The sequence below is a fragment of the Cryptomeria japonica genome, chromosome 3 (genome assembly GCF_030272615.1).
Source record: "Cryptomeria japonica chromosome 3, Sugi_1.0, whole genome shotgun sequence".
Lineage (NCBI taxonomy): Eukaryota > Viridiplantae > Streptophyta > Pinopsida > Cupressales > Cupressaceae > Cryptomeria > Cryptomeria japonica.
The window spans coordinates 848,168,068-848,186,687 of NC_081407.1; positions in this window are offsets into that span (position 1 = coordinate 848,168,068).

An 18,620-nucleotide genomic window follows, 5' to 3' on the forward strand; every position below is an offset into this window, starting at 1 on the left:
AGAATCATTAGGTGGATCAAGTTCAACTGTTGTAAGTGTCAGGATGGAGGTCTCATTGTGGTTGGCTGGGGTGTTAAAGAAGTTAAGGATTTCGTCAAGGTCTTCGATGGTATCATCTTCTGTATAGACTTGCTCCTAATGTCGCTACTCATTTTCTTTGGCGTCATAGATATTTTGTGGACCAAATTCAAGGAGTCTAAGTTATGTGTCGTGTTCTTCTTGAGAGATGGGTGTATGACTGTCATTTGTAGCAATATCTTTAGTAACATTGGAACATCTGCCCCATTCATATTCATTGGAATCGGTCTCAAAGGTATCATCCCAGATTCTGGCAGTGTTGTGGATGGGTATGTTGTAGGGTGAAAATAGGTCTTTGATGATTGATACAAGTCTGATAGTTTTCTCTGATTTTGTGTCAAATCCTACTTCCACTCTTTGCATTTGTTCATATATTGTCTCTCCTCGGGGAGGAATGATGTTATCAGGAGGTGATTCCTCTTTGTCGGATACTAGTTCTTGAATATGATGTGCTTTTGCAGTAGATGCTTCCTTCTTTTGTTTGATGGGCTTCTCTTGATGTTGCTTTCGTTCTTGATATTCACGTTCTTTGAGTATTGTCTCTGCTGACTCAAATAGTGCCTCCTGCCAGGAGTCCTCCTTGTATTTCTTCTTTGCTTTCCACTGAGGTTTTTGGTATTTGCTTGGTGTCTTCCTTGGTGGTAGAGTGTGTTCATAGCCCAATCTTGTTTTGTCTTTACTGAATTGTGGAGGATCTAATGGTTATGTGACGCCTTCCTGATGTTTTTCGATAGGTCCTTTGCCATTGTATCCCATTTGTTGCATGATCAAGTAGCCTTTTCCATATAGGTGTGTTGGTATAGCTACCTCCATATTAGCCACTCTGTCTTCTTCCTCATCTTTGTATAGCCAACTAAGGATGTCTTTCTCCTCTGATTCATGTGCTAGAGTGCCTAGTTGGATAAATTTGTCATCAAACTTGGTGATGGGCTGGGTTGCTTGATGTGTTGATGTTGTAGGTAATCCATGAGATTTAGGCGATGTTGGTAAGTTGGCCAAACATAAGGGTTCCAAAGAGTATTCTCCCATGCCTTGCTCTTTGATTTTCATTTTCTACTTGAAATCCATAGATAGTGATTTAGACTTTTCTTGTTGAAGATCTGGTGCTGAGTAACTTTTTTTTTCTCTATTATGTGGAACCAAGCTATCTTGGGCTGCCCTCATAGCATTACAATGTTGAAATGGGTTATGATCTGCTAATATAGAAATATCCTGCCCATTGTAGGGGAACTTAACACATTGATGATAAGTATAAGGTACTGCTTGCATTTCATGTATCCAAGGTCGACCCAATAAGATATTGTATGTGAGGTCTATGTCTAAGACTTGACACATAGTGTCCTTTTGTATTGGTCCTACTTGAATTGGCAATATTACTATTCCTTTGGATGATCTCTCTTCGTCATCATATGCTTTGATAGTGATCTTTTTGCATGGATCAATAGATTGCTCAGAGAAGCCTAATGCACGGATAAGTTTCAAGGTACAGATATTGAGTCCAGCTTCTCCATCTATTAATACTCTTTTGGCTCAATGCTTGTAGACCAAGACTTCAATGTGGAGTGGAGTATTGTGTGGATGGCTCAATGAGATTTTATCATGCTCAGAAAAGGTGAGGTTATGAGGTCCTGTCATATGAGCGACCATAGCTTGGAATTTGTCAGCATCCAGATCTTGAGGTACATTTGTTTCTAATAGTGCTTGTTCCAAGATGTCTTTGTGTTTTGGCAAAAGTTTCAGCAACTCCAGTATAGATATTTGAGCAGGAGTTTTGCGCAGTTGACTGACTAGATCATATTGAATTTTGGGTATGGTGTTTTTTGTTGACGTATGCCCCTTCAAGACATATTTTTGAGCTCTGGTTGTTACGTTGATGAATTGATGTTCACGCTTGTCCTTGATTGTGATGACGTTTACTTGATTGTCCTTGGCTGATATATGATTGATGGTGTTATTTTATATGTGATTGATATGAGCTCCATGTGTATCATTTGAGGTTGAAGCTCCATCCTTGTTGTAGTTTGGAAGAGGATTCTTAAAGGCTCCATGGTCACCATTTGTCTTGAGACCATCGACTGTTAAATCGCCTCTATCAATCATGTCTTGAACAATGTTTTTCAGCCTCATGCAATCATTTGTTTGATGACCTTTGTTGCGATGAAAATCACAAAAGTGTGTGTCATTCCACCAGGGTGGTTTGATTTGTGGTTCAAAGTTGTTGATCGCTGGTAAGGAGATAATTTTGTTTGCCAGGAGTTCTTTGAATGCTGACTCCAATGATTGCCCTAGTGGTGTGTAAATGCGTTTTGGAAAGTTATTTGTGTTACCTCGTGAGTTTGGATTAGGTCCTCGATTGGCGTTATTGCTTTGGGTATTGATGGCGTTGTTTGTGTTGAGTTGATCTTAATTGGTATTTGGTACATAAGTGTTAGTGCCTTGGTTAGCACCTTTCAAATTCTTTGTAGCTTGAGGGTTACTTGATAATGCTAGCACGGGTTGCTTGTATTTTAGATCATTTGATTTGTTTCCTCCTTCATTTCCAGTGTTTTTGTTTCTAGTTCAGAATCTGGATTTGTCTAAGTTGTTATTGTTTTGGTTGGTGTAATTGGATGAATTGGTTCCTTCTTTGAAGAATTTCAATGTTCCTTGCTTGACACATGCCTCCTCTACTTGTATGTCATTTTCAATCAAATTGGAAAAAGATGGTATGCATTGAAGTTTGAGTATGTAACTCATCTCACTATTCAAGTTGTCGATGAAAATTTCCATCGTTTCTTTTTCAGGCACATCTCGAGGATATCTCGAAACCATACGTCACCAACATTGAAGAAATACCATGAATGTTTCATTGTTTTTTTGCTTGGTGTTACAAACATCTAGCATAGTGATAGCATGTTGAATGTTGTAGGAATATTGAGTTATGAATTCGTTGACTAATTCATAAAATGATCTGACAGGAGGTGTGATTTTGGATAACCATTCCATTGTTTGTCCTCCCAAGCTTCTTGGAAATAACCTCATCAAATAGGTGTCATCATGGACAAATTCAAGACTCATGGTACAAAATTCTTGAACATGATCCTGAGGATCGCTTTTCCCATCATATTTGTCAAATTTGGGAATATCTGAGTTTGGGGGAAAAGGCACCATGTTTAACCACCTATCAAAAGGATAAGGACAAATTTTAGTCAAGGAGTACCGTACTGTTGTCCCTTGTTGCATGTCTTGCATTTGTTGAGTGAGAGAAATCAAAGGTGCATTTGCCTACCGAGGGAAGAGTTCTTCCCTTGCATTGGTTCTAAGCTGGAATGGTGTGTGCAGGGGTATGTTTTTCTCGGGCAAGTTTTGCTCCGGTAGATTTTTCTCAGGTATGTTTTGTTTAGGGTCATGTGCTTCCTCCTCTCTTTGTCATTCTTGATAGTCATAATGTCAAGATCTTGTTCTAAATACGTCAGTGTCAAAGTCATCAGGGAGTTTAACTCCTTTGCTTGTGAGCATGAGCAGATATTTTTCTTTGTTATTTTCCATGAGTCTTTCCACAAGTTTTAGAAATGAAGCGCTTTCTTGGCATTCTTGGAGGAGTTCCTCGGAAATTTCGGTGTCCTCTAGATTTGGACACTCGAAAGGATTTGATAATCTTCGATTCACGTTGGACTCTGGTTGCATTTCGCTTTATTTGTTTCATTGAGAGCGAGTAACAACGGGCATCTAGTAGAAGCTTTCTGTGACAAAAGCAACAAACTCCTCTTTTATGTTTTGTTCAGGGGTTGGTGGTTCAAATCATGGTATGTTGTAGGCATTGACTGAATGCTGATTTTTGACAGAATGCTCTACTCCTTAATGGTTCCTTGTCAAATTCATTGGTTTTGTCTTGAAGATATAAGCGGATATGACGAAGGAATGTTCGATGAGATTTGAAGAGTTGGTGATTGATGTATAAAAATTTATTCCATTTGGCGAGTTTCAAAGAACTAGGTTGTTGTTTCCTCAACTTAGTGTTATGATAAATACTCTTTCTTCTCAAAATATGAGGATTAGTCATGCACAAGCGATCAATGGTTTCCTTTGATTTGTTTTGGATTCAGTTGGCTTGTTTTGGAAACTTAAGTTTTACTTTATCAAATGAAGGTTTAGATGCCCCCTCACGACAAAGTGCGTCAAATGATATGAAATACGAGCTTTCCTGATATGGAAACTCAATTTGACAACTTGGAGTTTTAAAACAAGTGTGTTTTTGGATAGAAATCATTTTGATTGAAGGACCTATTTGATACTTGTGATGAGGTTTCCTGATTTTGATAGGAGAGATGTGTGTTATCTTGTGACTAGTTTTCAGATTCCAACAACTTGGTTCGACGAAAAACTTGCTTTGAGAATAGTTTTTGATACTCTGTTTTGATTTTATGTTTGATGAAGTTTAGGCTGAGGAAGGAAAGCTTCCTAAATTATTTTTAGATTTTTCAAAAATAGCCTCTATTTTGCCCACTGTTTTCTTAGTTTTTGCCACACGCTAAAATAGAAACGTAATGCACTATAGAATTTCCTCAATGCGATAGAGAACAGACTCCATGCGCTAAGCTGCCCCCTGTGACGCGCTAACTGGTTTGTTTTGAATTTGTCTTGGTCTAAAAGTTTACGCGCTGATATGGTCCGTTAATGCGCTAGTTGGTTGTCTCTACACTCTAAGTCTCGATCCCTATGTGCTAAGTTGTTGTTTCAACGCGCCATAATGTTTTCAAAAAGCGCTACTTTTAAACTGCTAGTGTTGGATTTTATGAAGTGCTAATGTTCAGACTTAATGCACTAAGGTGAAGATCAAATGCGCTAAAGGATGGTTTCCATGCGCTAAGAAGTTGCTCTTACGCGCTAAACTACCTTAATAGTTTGACTTGGTTGTTTTTCTGCAAGTTTTGGAACTTTTTTTAAGTTTTCAATGATGATGGATGATTTTTTGAAGTAACAATTGAAAGCACGACATAAAAGAAGAAACAATTTTGTTTAATCTAAACAATGAGTGTATGTTTTGTGAGGATGTGTTCAAATCCTCAATGTTTTAATAGGTTTAGATACAACAACATACAATTCAGTCAGACTCTTTATTCAAGGGTTATAAGTAATATCATAGGCCACTAGTCTCGATACTCCATCAGCTCAAACAGTCGTGTCACCCCCTAGGGGGCGCCCATTTTTTTGCCTTTTGCCAGAAATTAACCCAAAGTGAATTGTTTCACAATTGAGTAGTCATCTTGGGAGATATATGGTGAGTGATCTTGGGGCGGATTCTTCCCCACCCTTGCACTATGATATTACAAATGTCTGGATACTGACTCGGATCAAAGTTTCTATGCTAAATTTCATAATCAGGCTTCCCGTTCGATCGTCAGTGATAAACTCCCTCAGGAGGCTTCCCAAGCTTTAAAACAAAGGCTTTACGTATCTCAAGGATACTGGGGGAAGACTAATCGCTGCACGCAACCATTGAAAAGGACTTTTGTCACTTTCCACTTTTGATTATAGTGGGTTGGAACACTTGGCTTCAAAGTCATTCCCTACTTAGGTCGTCCCCTTCATACCGGCCAAAGAATGGCTTTAAGAGTTTTTCAACCCCTCAAGAAGGAAGACCTTCTAAAGGATTTAATGCAATAACACTGAAAGCGTAAGAGTGGTCTGGCTTTTTGATCACCCAGTTAAGGGGAGAGCATATTCCTTCCACTTTTGTAGTGAAGCAAACAAGTGTTCTTTTTAACTCTTCATTGCAATGATTTGTTAAAATCTATATGGAGATGTTGCTCCACAAAAACATGGTGTTTATTTTATCCCTTTAAAGCAATGATTTTTTGATCTAGGAAAAGAACCTGGTCAACAAAGAAAATTCGATGTTTGGTCAATGAAAGAAATCGATCAAAAGGGGAAGATCTTCCCTCTTTAATTGTGAATGACTTTGGACATGTGTGATTCTTTTACTTTGAAAAAATTTGAAGTGGATCATTTTATGCACCAAAGGATGGTGAAGTTCTTTTTAAACCCCTTTGATTTCAACAATAAAAAGATTTGTCTTGTTCTTTTTATAGCCCAAAATGAAAATTTGTCTTCCTAGAAAAAGCAAGAGGATTATTTTTGTGGTTCTTTTTATTTGCCCAAAATAAGGTGAGTTCAATTTTATCCAACAAGAATTAAAAGACCCTAAATTTTAACTAACTTAACTAAGTTAGTAAAAATTTAAACTATTTGTAATTTAGAAAATAAAACTAATCTCCACCTGCAAGAAATTGTCAAAATCCTGCAAAATACCAATCAAAACAGTTAGAAATTTTTTGACTTTTGTGGACTTCTACAAGTCTAGATTTAAGCTTGGTTACAATTTAATTGTTTGCTTTCTATCTGTGATGCGCTACAGAAAATATTGTACGCACTACAAGATAACTAGGATGCGCTATCGAACAGACCCAATGCGCTGAACTATTTTCTGAATGCGCTGCTCTGTTATTTTCCAGCACCGAGACCTACAGGAAAAATGTTAATAAAGTCTATGCTCTAAGTGATGGTCTGCACGCGCTAGGGAATGAGTCCCACACACTAAATAATGAGCCGGATGCGCTAGACTGTTAACCAGATTGGCTAAGGGATGTTCCCTACGCGTCGATTCCTATTTCCCGTGTACTTGCAAAAGTGATTAGATTTAAAAACTGATTTGATTAATGGGGTTGAGCCCCACGATGGGTGCCAGAAATGTGTGCGGGAAAAGTGGGTCGATGAAACTTAAAATGTGAAAATATTCTTCAAAAGGACTTGTCCACACACCCACAAGACTTCTTGGTGCAAGTTATGGAGTCATGAGGAATGACTCAACTTCCCAAGGTAGGTTCCATGGTTCTCTATCTCACAAGGTCCCTCAAGCCAATGCCTTTGCTCTCAGATCACTGAGCAAAGTGACTTAGGGATGATGAATGCAAGAATGAGGGATGCTTTAGATTGATTTTAACATAAAATGCATCCTATTTGTGCATGATTCTATGAATGAGTTAAACTAGATTATAAGATGACAAGATTAGTAGCAATACTATCCTGACAAGATATACTAGTTAATGATTTAAGCTAATGATAATAGAAATACTCTAAAATACTTATTAGATTAATTTATATTACAAAAAGAGGCTAGATGTATTGATAAAATTGAGCATAAATGAGATACTAAAAGCTTGGGTGATCTTTGAAATGGAGGAATAAGAGTTATATTTATAGGGAAAATAGGGCAATGGAAGGTCAGGATTGAAAGTTATCAATCCATGTTTACAATTTTCACCAATGAAATGGTGACAATTGTCAACATAAGACTGCTTGAGAGGAGATGTAAGAAGCATTAAGTGCTTGAGAAGACCTCATGGTTACCTTAGAAGGTAAGGTTTAAGGTTAGGTTAGGGTTATCCAATGGATAAAGCTTTTACCCAAATGATAAACTCTTGTGCAAAGGTTAAAGGGATAACCATGGTCAAAGCAATGAATGCTTGATGAGACCCCTGGGTTAGATGAGGGTTAAGTTAGTCAAAAATTCTCTAACCATGCCACTAAGGGTTAGTTAATCATTAATGGTTTGAAGACTTTGGGGACAAATTTTTAAGAGTCCTTCCAAATTTGGGGGTATTCAACAAGTTAGCTTGTTGAAGGCATAAAGGCTTTAATGCCTTTTGAAGACTTTACTCCAAATTTGAGAAGTGACCTCCTCAAATTTAGGGAAAGGGGATAATGGATGGGTTTAGGCTAATTGATTAGGATTAGATGGATTCTAGAAGAAATTAGGAATAGGGTTAGGATGCAAGTGGGAGATGTAGGAAAATGCAAGTGGATGAGGAATAATAGGATTAATTAAAATAAATTGCTTCATTTCAATTTGGTTGCAACTTGGGGATTAAATAAATTAGATTTATTTAATTGGGCCAAACTATTTAATTAAATAAAAATTTAATTAAAAAAGTAGGGAGAAGGGATTTAATTAAATAAAATGATTTATTCAATTAAATGATGTAAAGGGCTTAAGTGAATTTAAATAAATAAATTCAATAATTTATTTAATTAAATAGAAGAATGTGGATGATTTAATTAAATTAGATTTAACTAAATAGAGGAATGAGAATTAAATGAACATTAAATATTCATTTAGGAATATGGTCATTTTTATACGTCTACACATTGTAAACAAGGTATTAAAGAAAAAGTGATTGATTTCATTGGTAGATATAAGCATTTGTGTGCTTGATAATGAGATTCAAAGAATTTTCATTTCTAATTTACAAAAATATATCAGGGAAAAGCTTCTTTTGTTTGAGTTTACTTCCTTTATGCAGTTGTGCACAACACTCCACAATTATCAATTGGTTGTGAGTCAAATGGATCAATCCACTCCTAGGCTCCGAGTGATAAGGGGAAGAGTGTTCAACAACCGTTTGCGAATTTCAAACCAACAAAAAGTTTCATCAAGTTCAATGATCCAATCAACAACAACCATGTGAATGTTGCAACAAGTGTGCTTCCTATTTCTATTTTTTTCCAAAGAGAAAGATAGTTTACTCCTTTGAATGAATCTTTGCTCTTTGCATAGTATTATGTCTCAGTTATTGCATAGAAATGTTATCAAACTTCCTCCTATAAAATAAGTTGATCCTTCCAAACTTGCATCTCCTTATTTTGATAACAATTCCTTTTGCCAATTTCATCATCACCCTGGTCATGATACTGAGAAATGTTTTGCATTGAAAAATAAGGTTCAAGACTTGATTGATAATAATATATATTTGTGGCAAGTGCGAGTGATAAAGGGATTAAATCAATTGATCCTCCTAATCAAAATCTTAATATTTTCACTGATCCCTTGCCATCTCATACCTCTAATGTTATTGAGATTGTGCCTAATTCTCTCACTTATGAAGCATTCATCTGTATGGCTCCAAATTTGGTTAATATGGTAGAAACACAAGATATGCCTAAGGATCATTGTATTACATTTGACCCTAGTCAGACCATTAGAGCACCCGATGGCCCTTTATACATAGTTGTAAAGGTTAAGGATATCCCTTGCCATGGTGCCCCGATTGATCCCTCTTGCATGGTTAATGTCATAACTAAGGAGTATCTTTTCACTTTACGATTGCAAAAACCACTATATGATGCTTCTAATGTGGTTGTGAAGTTATTTCATGGTTTCTCTTGTCCTTCCATTGGTTCTATCAACCTTCCTATTGAAGTCTATAGTAAATCCTTGGATGTTGACTTTGTTATCATACCTTCTTCTGAGAAATTTCGTGTGAAGTTGGGCTATCCTTGGCTACTTCCATGAAGGCTATTTCTTCTCCAATCCACAAGTGTCTTAAATTTCCTCATAATGGAGTAATCCTAACCGTGAACCATAGCTTATTTTGTCCATCTGAAAGAAGCCTTGGTGTTCCTATTGATCTCTTTTGGCCTAAACAATTTCAATCTCTTCCACCAAGGAGCGATGCTCTTTTTCAATCTTATAAAAAATGGAAGAACCATATGATCTTATCCTTAAGTCAACCTAGATCGCCAACACTTGATATTCCTTTTATTCTTCAAGATGAGGTTCTTCCCCTCTTAGATAGAACTAATCTCCCTCCTAAGGAAAATTGTCCATTGTTGACATATGTGCAGAGTATGTTGACATGATGATATTGTATGTTGTCATTGATGTCAATATGATGAAGAGTGAACCGGTATATTTAACATGATGATATTGTGTGTTGTCATTGATGTCAATATAATGAAGAGTGAACCGGTATATTGAAGTAAGCACTTGCAAGAGAACCGGTATGATGTTGTAAACCGGTATATATGAAAAAGTGAAGTAGTATGTTTGTCCAAGTGAATCGGTATGTTGGAATGTGAACCAATATATGTGAAAAAGTGAAGCGGTATGTTTGTCCAAGTGAACCGGTATGTTGGAATGTGAACCGGTATATGGAATGTTTTGTATCAAGGTTTCATATGGTATGACTACCGGTTGGTAGCTTAGCTTCAGGGTTTTCGATTGAAGTGTTCTATGCCTATGTGATTCAACCAATGACATCGTGTGATGAGTTAGCATTGTAATGAAGAACAGATTGTGTTGCCACGTTAGCCTTGTGCACATGAAGGATCTTGCATGAAGGAGATTGATCCTATCTACCTCGGGAATGTGTGAAGTCTCTATAAATGGTGGAGAACGCGTGATGGGTTATCAGCCTCCAAGAAGAGGTGAAGAATGTCTTGAGATCTGTTCAAGACTATTGTGATCAATGCAATATGATCAACGGTTAGGATTGAACCAACTAAATTGCTTAACCTAAATGTTTAGGGTTTAGGGTATATGCTACCAACCTATCTGTTTCCTATAAGGTCGATGTTGTTTTTCATGTTGAGGTTGTTGGAAAATGTTGTGTGTGTATCCAAGTGCAAAGATACGTGATTCTTGTCAGACCAGATAAGAGAATAGATACCTGCAGAGTGTGATTGTGGAAGGAAGGAACTAAAATGGATCTGCATTGGCTTTGAGTGTCGTTACCAGATCATTGTAATACTTGTTGACCTCTAACCACTTCAACAGTTGGAAAATCCCTTAACAAGGTAGCTTTAACCGGCTTGTTGTAAATCCTTTAACAGGGTGACTCAAAATCATTGAGTTCTAAAAATCCTCTAACAAGGTAACCTTTAACAGAGTTTAACCCTTAACCAGGTATTTTAGCCATCCCTTAACCGGGTGATCCCTAGCAAGATCGGTTCCTAACAAAACCTATTGTAAAGTCTTTAACCGAACTAGGCTCCTAATAGAGCGGACTTCAAAAGGGTTCAAAGAACAGCTTGTGGGTATTCATCCCCGTCGTGGTTTTTCCCAGTTGGGTTTCCACGTGAAAAATATGTGTGTTATGTGTGATACTTTTCATGTGATGCTTTGTTATTCTCTGTTAAGCGGTAAAGCATGTTGAACCAGTAAGTCTTTACATTTCTGTTGAAGTATTACTAGTGTATGTGTATGGGTGAAGTGGAAATAAGATGTTAGATTGTGTGGAAAGCTGAGTTACCAGTTTATGTCTTTCATTATGTTTAACCTGTAGTAATCCGGATTAGACCGGTGTTATTTCTTGCCAGTCAAGTGTAGTGTTCTCAGTCAAACCGGTTTAGAGAAAAGTGTTTTTCTCAGTACTGATTCACCCCCCCCCCCCCTCTTAGTACCGGTTTGGTACTAACTATTCATCATTGATTCATCAATTGGTATCAGAGCCTCCTCCAGGTCCTCTGTGTTGTAAGCTTGACCGCTTGAGGTAAAGATCCTACTCTAATGATGAAGAGGGAAGGTCCAAAGTTCAACAGAGACAACTTTAAAATATGGAAGGACATAATGAAGATATACATCAGAAGCATGGGTGCTCAACACTGGAGCTATGTTGAGAATGCTTATGTTATCCTTACTGGTACTCTCACCGATGATCAAAAGAGAGAGATTCAGGAGAATGGGCAAGTCATGGAAGCCCTAATCAACAGTTTATCTAACATTGAGTTTATTGATGTTCAGGACAAAGAGAATCCCAAAGAAGTATGGGATGCCCTTGAGAATATCTATGGCGGAGATGAGCATGTGAAACAAGATAAGGAAGAAAGCCTTAGGGGAAAGTTTGAAGACATGTGGATGGTTGAAGGAGAGACCATTCAACAATATGGAATAAGAATCAAAACTATTGTTGGAGATATCAAGAGTGCAGGTGGTAAAATGGAAGATTCCACTGTTGTTAGCAAAGTTTTGAGATCCTTATTACCGGTCTATGCAATAAGGGTTGCTGCTATTCAGAAGTTGAGGTATTTAGAAAAGACAAAGGTATCCTTGGACTCCATCATTGCAAAGTTAACAGCTTATGAGCTATATAATTATGATGGCAGTATTCAGAAGACTGAATCAACCTTCAGAGCATCTGCTGCACCATCTAGAAAAGGCAAAGAAGCTAGTACCAGTGGTGAACCAAGACAAAGTAGAGAAATGGATGATGAGGAGATCCTGATGGAATTTGAAGCTCTTCTTGCCAAGAGACTTCCCAAGGGAACCGGTAAATACAGAGGTAAGCTTCCTTTGAAATGCTTTTCTTGTAACCGGATAGGACACATTGCTGTAAACTGCCCTAATGGTGACAATAAGGACAAACCAAAGAGGTTCAAGAAGTTCAAAGGAGGAAACTAGAGAAACTATTTTGTAGCAGTTGATGAAGGTATCACTGACTAGGAATCAGAAGATGAAGAAAATGAAGATATTGTGTTTGTAGCGGTCAAGGAAGATGTGTCAGACAAGAAGGCTCTTGTCTCCCGCTTTGATAATTCCAATGAGTGGATTATTGATAGTGGTTGTTCTCACCATATGACTGGCAACCGTAGTAAGTTTCTATCTCTGGAAGAGTATGATGGTGGTGTGGTTTGTTTTGGTAATGATGCACCATGTATGGTAAAAGGAAGAGGGTCCATCTCTCTGAATGGAAGAAGCAGTGTTGACATTGTGTATTGGGTAGAAGGCCTCAGACACAACCTTTTGAGTGTTGCTCAATTGAATGATAATGTAATTTAGAAATGGAGTGTACAAAATCAAAGGAAAGAATGGTGAACTAATGGATACCGGTATGCAAACCAAAGGTAATCTATTTCAGCTAAATGCTAATGTCAGTACATGTCTAATGGCTAAGTTTGAGGATAGTTGGATATGGCATAAGAGACTCTGCCATGTAAACTTTGATAATATTATGAAGGCCAGTAAGATCAAGGTAGATAGAGGATTGCCTATGCTGAGAAAACCGGAGAATCCTTTGTGCAAAGAGTGTCAACTGGGGGAAATGTCTTCCTCAACTTTCAAAGGTAAACCTTTCACTACAAACAATTTACTTGATCTTGTGCATACTGATTTGTGTGGTCCTATGAAAACTAGGAGTGTGCAGGGAGATAGGTATTTTATGATTCTTATTGATGATTGCTCAAGAATGATGTGGGTCACATTCTTGAAGGACAAATCTGAAGCTTTTGGAAAGTTCAAAGCCTTCAGAGCACTTGTAGAAAAAGAAAGCAGTAAGAGCATTAAGTGCTTAAGAACTGATCAAGGAGGAGAATTCACTTCCGATGAATTCAACAAATACTGTGAAGAGAATGGCATCAAGAGGCAATTGTTTGCCCCCCGAACTCCACAATAGAATGGCCTAGCAAAGAGAAACAACTAGACTATGGTTGAAGCAGCTAGAACTATGTTGATCCAAGGAAAGGTTGCTCACACCTTTTGGAGAGAAGCGGCAAGCACTGCAGTCTACACAATGAACCGGGTACTCATCAAAAAGAGTAAGGACAAAACACCTTATGAGTATTGGACCGATAAGACACCAATGGTAAGCTACTTCAGAGTGTTTGGTAGTAAATGTTATATCAAGAGGAGTGAACATCAGAGCAAGTTTGATGGTAAATGTGATGAGGGAATATTCCTAGGATATTCCACAAAGAGCAAAGCTCTCAAATGTTTCAACAATAGGACTCAGAGAATTGTTGAAAGCATCAATGTTAGAGTTGATGAAACCTCTTAGAAATCTAAGGAAACCAACAGTGAGCAAGTAGGAGATGAACCGGTAGTAACCTTTTGGGAACCGGTTGCAAAATAGCCAAGCACTAGTAACAGTGCTCCTACACTGGTAGATGCTGATACTGATGAAGATGAGGATGAAGAAGAAAAGAAAGATGAAACAACTAAGATCATTCCTAGGTATGTAAAGTTGAATCATGATCCAAAGTAGATCATAGGAGACAAGGATGCAGGAATTCTTACAAGAAGAAAGATCAGGGAAAACTCTTGCATGATCTCTGAATTTGAGCCTAAAACATTCAAAGAGGAACATAAAGATGAAGACTGGATCAAGGCAATGGAAGAGAAACTTGACCAAATAGAAAAGAATGGTACATGGTCTTTGGTACCCAAACCAGAGCATAAAAATGTCATTGGCACCAAATGGATTTTCAGAAATAAGCTGAATGAAGATGGCTCAGTGGTTAGAAACAAAGCCAGATTGGTGTGTAAAGGATATGCCCAAGAAGAAGGAGAAGACTATGGAGAAACCTTTGCTCCAGTAGCCAGATTGGAAGGAGTTCGTATGCTTCTTTCATATGCAGCATTCAAGGGATTCAAAGTATATCAAATGGATGTAAAGTCTGCATTCCTGAATGGAATACTAGAAGAGGAGGTGTATATAGAGCAACCAGATGGGTTTTCCCTATCAGAAGATAGTGACATGGTGTGTAGGCTACATAAGGCCTTGTATGGACTAAAGCAGGCACCTAGAGCATGGTATGAATGCTCGCACTCCCATCTTGTTAAGATTGGATTTCAGAGAACAAATGAGGATAGTAATATCTACTTGAAGTTAGAAGGAGATCAGATTCTGATCTGTGAGGTATTAGTTGATGACATAATCTTTGGAGGAGATGACAAGATGAGTCATGATTTTGCAGATGAGATGAAAAAGGAGTTTGAGATGTCACTTATAGGGGAGATTAAGTTCTTCATTGGACTACAGATTCAACAAATGAAAGATGGAATCTTTATCACTCAGTCCAAATATGTCAAAGAGGTGTTGAAGACCTTTGGCATGGAAGACAACAAACCGGTTGGTACACCGATGGTGATCGGTTGTAAATTATCCAAAGAGGATGATTCAAGGTTGGTAAATGAGAAGGAATACCAATCAATGATTGGTAAATTGCACTATGTAGTACATAGCAGACCAGACATTGCACATGTAGTGGGCATTACTGCATGGTTCCAGAAAAGCCCAAGAGAATCCCACTTGGTAGCAGTCAAGCAGATTCTAAGATATCTGAAGGGAACTATTGACTATGGATTATGGTATCCATATAGTAATGATTTCAACCTGAAAGTGTTTACAAATGTTGACTGGGCTGGTAATGTGGACGACTGAAAGAGCACAACTGGTGGTGCATTCTTTCTTGGTGGAAGACTAGTCTCATGGATGATTAAGAAACAAAGTTGTATCTCTCAGTCTACAACAGAAGCGGAGTATGTTGCAACATTTATGAACTGCACCCAGACAATTTGGATGAAGCATGTATTAAATAGCTTCAAAGTTCCTGTATCTGAACCGATAAGTATATTTTGTGACAACACAAGTGCGATTAACATCTCCAAGAATCTGGTTTTACATTCTAGAACCAAGCACTTTGAGCTTAAGTATCATTTCTTAAGGGAAAAGGTTCAGAACAAAGAAGTTGTACTGGAACATGTTTCCAGTAAGGAGCAGTTGGCAGACATATTCACCAAGCCTCTACCGAAGGCTACCTTTACCTATTTGAGAGGTGAATTAGGGGTGCTACCCCTTCAAGAGGTGAACTAAAGGTGTGTGCTCCACATCAGTCAAGACTTACATTGATATTTTTTTCTCAAGATTGGTGTGTTGAAGGATGCTACTCCTTAGGGGGAGCAACATAGTAGAACATAGATGATTATGCCTTCACTTTGACATTGTTGTCAAAGGGGGAGAAGATGTGAAGTGGAGAAGATATCTGCAGTATTGGGGGAGAAGATGTGAAGCTCAGAGATATCTTTGTGTAAAGCGGAAAAATCGAACCCTAGTTGTTCTCCCCTCCCCAACTCCAAGGAGAGAGAAGGGAGAGTCACTAGGGTTGATGGTTTTCACTTAGGAGAGACTTTACATTCAAAAGAGGGGTTGAAACCCATAAGATCCAATCCCTCACAATGCAAGATTGGATTCTAAATGAGTTTCAAGGGTTGTGACATCAAGGATACCCTCTTTTGTAAAGAATGTAGATAGAAAGATTGAACTAGGAATGCATGTAAAGTAGGAAAGATTCGCTTATAAACAGAGATAGGGATATGGGATGAAGCTGCGGACCTGGAATTAGCAGTAAAATGTCAAGATGGTGCTGTTCCGCAAATTTAAGCGAAAGTTGATGGGACGATGGCGCCCGACGTGCACACGGTACTCTGAAAAATCCGTGAAATGAAGGTGGATCTGTTCATCTCTGCACAAGGATTCCAGATCTTCAATTACAGCCGCGTACCTGCAACCTACACACAGAAAAGAGAGGACGATTGGGGGGTTAGGGATTAGGGGTTTGCCTTTAGGTCAAACCCCGGTTTTGGAATTAACCAAGAAATGAGAATGTTGTAAATGTAAATGTTTGTAATGTAAACAAGTACTGATACCTTGTTGTAAGAATGTTTGTATTCTTACATGCGAAGGTGTAACGTATGTAGTATGTTGTATGTTGTATGTGATCTCCTCTTCAATGGTTGAATCCTTGTCTTGAATGCAACACTTAGCCTTGAATGGAGACTTAGAATGCTCAATTGCTTGAAGGAATGCTTGAATGCTTGAATGTTTGAATGTTTGAATATCGCTTCCGCGTCTTGTGCAAATATGTCTTCCTCCCTTTTTTGGAAGAGGAAATGTAGTTTATATACTTGTCAATTAGGGTTGATAGACTGATTTTCCCGACCTTAGGCCGACCAGGAAACATTATTTCCTGAATTGCAAAATTAAAGACCCGATGCCCAAAAGAGACCGGGCCCAAAATAGGGCCAGGGACCAAGGCGCTGGGCGCCATGGTCCCACCTCCCGGGATAGCAGAGTGCAAGGAGGATCAGGCCAGGGTGCAGAAAAATGCATTTTTTGGTGTTATAAGCAAGTTTCGGGGTCTCCATTCAGGTTCAACGTTGCGCCGCCATCGTGAAGACCCAAATGCAGTCGAAATTGCAAGTGTCACAATTTTAGGACGCTACATTTAGCCCCCACTTTAGCGGGAGTATAAGCGTACGCTCATACTTCCGGTAAAGTACAAGGAAACAACATTGAGAGACTTTCACCACGTCAAGGAGGCAAGATACACCAAGCCCCCAGTGGAATAAGGATCTTACGACTTCGATTGACAAAGTAAAAGGGAAGATCATGAGGGAGAACCATGACTATCAATAATAAGGTTCCCTCACAATGAGTCATGCAAGAAAGATATCAAAAAATTTCAAGGCAAAGCTAAATTTGTCAAGAAATTTTCAAGTATCTTGAAAAGATATGAACGGGATGTATGCCCCCTACGTTAAAGCGATCGCACACGCCTCACCGGGGGTGATTTCTTTAAGGTAGTGATACATATAAGAAAATGAAAAAGGGAAAGGAGCACGTTATCACAAGGATTTAGCCCCCCAAGTGTGAGATAAGCCCAAGGATAATAGACACAAAACACAAAGCACAAGGTGACTTCGCTTTCCTTGGGGTCAGTATGTTGTATGATAATTCATGTATATCATATGTATGTATGCATAATTGTTCTTCATTCCCCAATCAAGGAAGGTCACCTAGAAGAAGGGAACACATGTGTCTTTTGAGTCAACATGAGAGAGACCAAAAGAGATCTCAATGCTTTGCATTGTCCTCAAGTAGACAACACTAAGGACAACAAATAGAAGAATGAGAATAACACATAGAAGAAGTAACAAAAGAGATCAAGAGAGGAGAAGAGAGTCTGCTATGCTAATGAACTAGTCTAGCACATCATCTACCCCCCGATCTTGCTGATCAATATTTCGGGAAGGTAGGAAACACGCTAGAGGAGGAACATCCAACACAGCAGATGGAGCTATCACAAGATCCAAACAAGGGCTATGTTCATGTTCCGAGCCACGTTGTTCTTGTCTAGGAGCTAGGATAAGTGCTTTAGAAAATTAGTTAGATAAATGGTTATCAACATCAACATATTCATATTCACTATCAGAAGAAAGAGGAGTAACATTTTCATCATGAATAACATTTTCATCTATATCATCATCAAGATTTATAAAAATAGGATCTTTAACTTGCACAGGATCAAGACCATCATGCATCTTATGTTTAGGAGAATTCGGCTCAATCTTCGGCTGAGGAGAAAATGGAATAATACTGGCTGAAGGTGTTTTTGAGGATTGCAAAGTTTGAGAAGCAGCTGCCTGAGCTCTAAGACGATGCTTTCATCGGCGTTCACGTGCAGAACGATTCCGTCTAGTCTTAGTAGGAAGTTGAGAAGACTGAGGAGGAGGAATGTTCTCATCCTTAGCACTTGGGTGTTTAGGTTGTGGTCTCTTAGGTTGAACAATAGGAGAAGAGGAAGGTCTCTTCTCTCCATAAGAGGAAGGAGGAGGAACTGCTCCATATAAAGGAGGAATATTTGGTTTAGGAAGGAGACCAAGTCCATCATGACGAGGAGGGATAGGTCTACTTTTAGAGAGTTTATTAGTCATAGGCATAGTCACATTCATAGGGATGGGTTGGGAATCTTCTTGAGGAAAGACATTAGTTTTATCTTTCAAAGGAAGAACTTCCTTCTCAAGAACGATAGGAATATCAAGTTTGGGTTTTCTAGGTTCACTTAGAGATAGGATCATATCTTTTTTCCACTATTGATAAGATTTAAAAAGATGATCACTTCGCGGAGGAAGAGATTGGAATTGTTTCGGCCAAAAATAATGAATAGGA